Here is a 2011-nt window from a genome sequence, read left to right on the forward strand (position 1 = left end):
GGGGGGGGAGGGGGGGGGAAGGCGTAAATGTATGGGTTTTTCCTACATGAGCCATCATTTGGATGGAAAGTGTTAGATTACCTTAATAGTGTTAAAGGGGGGGGGGGGGGGTAAAGCACCTGCACACAAAAGCAGCCCCCCCCCGCCAACTGATATGCAATTGTTTCATGCTTTATCTGTAACCTCCACCTCGAGTCCACTTCAGGGGAAAGGTGGAGTCAGTTTTTACATATTGTATCGAAAGGGGCGTAAAATATTTGCAATCATATTTTACAGCGATAGTCCAAGGCCCCGGCAATCCTTATAACCATGTCCGGCCATTCTTGGAGCCCCAAGGCCGCCCTCTGCCGTCGAGCTACGGAGGGCCACAAGACAGAGGTAAGTGAAAAGTACCCCAATGATGTACATGACATATATTGCTTGCGTCTCGCAGCCTCAGAATTACAAAGTTATTTTTGACATTTTTGACCGTTTTCATTTATTAAGACCACGAGGTCAGAAACCAATAAATGTTCCATCTGCTCTATCGAAGTCGTAAGATTATTCGGAGTCGTTGTCAAGAATTGCATTCGAAAAAGCTTGAAATATTGTGAAGCTCAAAATAAATTGTTTTCTTTAATTTTTTCAAAACTAGGTACGTTGTACTTAACTGATAAAACGGTGTTATTCTGACGTAGCGATCTGTCTCCCGAGATAAAGAAGTACGGGGCACTGGTGCCAGTTTACAAGGTTGCTACGACTGGTGTGGCTGCTCAGTTCTATCCTCGAGTGTCAGGAACAAAATACAACACCGAAGGACACATCACTTATTTTGTGTACTAATGCACACACACACACACACACACACACACACACACACACACACACACACACACATAGAAATACAGACACGCACACTCCTCCCACTCCTCCTCCTCCTCCTATCTATCTATCTATCTTATCTATCTATCTATCTATCTAACTATGTATCTATCTCTATCTATCTATCAGTCCATCCATCCATCTATCTAGCCATCTATCTATCTGATCAAGGGGACACATTTTTAAGACCAATTCATCAACTGCCTTCCACTTCCAGGTATGCGTGGCCCTCTGGCCCGCACTCCCTGGGACCTGGACCCGTTCCAACAGAACCCAGCCCTTCTTGCGGACCCCAGGACAAGAGCAGCTTTGGAGAAAGAAAGGCGCCTCGTCGCTCTGGCTTTCTATCAGGTGAACTTAATACCATGATCGAACAAGTTCTATGTCTTTCTGCGTGTATGTATGATTGCTTGGAAATCTATCTGTCTGTCTGCCTGTCTGTCTGTTTGTCTGTCAGTCTGTCTGATGCCTGCCTGCCAACCTGGCTGTCTGTTCTTCTCACTATCTGTCTTTCCGTCCGTCTGTCTGACCATCTATCTGTCTGTCTGTCTGTCTGTCTGTCTGTCTGTCTGTCTGTGTGTTTATCTATCTATTTATCTATCTATCTATCTATCTATATATCTCTATCTATTGCACTGTCTATCTCACTCAATCACGACCTATCTATCTGTCTATTTATCTATCTACAGTACATGATGAACCAACAGAGGGCCAATGACGTCACAAGACGACCCAGCATGAGTGGGGGCGGGTATCCCAGCCCAATCCCACCCCCTCCCGTTAGAGGGCAAGTGGTTTTTGTATGTGTGTGCATGTGTGTGTGTGTGTGTGTGTGTGTGTGTGTGTGTGTGTGTGTGTGTGTGTGTGTGTGTGTGTGTGTGACAGGGAGAGAGAATGTATGTATATGTGTGTATATGTGCTGTGTGTGTGCTCGTGTGTTTGTTAGAGGGTAAGTGGGTTGTGTGTACGTACGTGTGTGTGTGTGTGTATGTGAGAGAGAGAGAGAGAGAGAGAGAGAGAGAGAGGAAGAGAGACAGAATGTGTGTGTATGTGTGTGTGTGTGTGTGTGTGTGTGTGTGTGTGTGTGTGTGTGTGTGTATGTGTGTGTGTGTGTGTGCTGTGTGTGTGTGAGTGTGTATGTGTGTGTGTT

At 45.6% G+C, this 2011-nt stretch overlaps 1 protein-coding gene across 1 annotated transcript in view; it reads left to right on the forward strand.

Moving 5' to 3' along the window:
• LOC101854116 overlaps positions 1–2011 on the forward strand; it is a gene marked incomplete at its 5' end in the record, with an annotated part of 27610 nt that overhangs the window by 17675 nt on the left and 7924 nt on the right.

Source organism: Aplysia californica, unplaced genomic scaffold (genome assembly GCF_000002075.1).
Source record: "Aplysia californica isolate F4 #8 unplaced genomic scaffold, AplCal3.0 scaffold00580, whole genome shotgun sequence".
Classification (NCBI taxonomy): Eukaryota; Metazoa; Mollusca; class Gastropoda; order Aplysiida; family Aplysiidae; genus Aplysia; species Aplysia californica.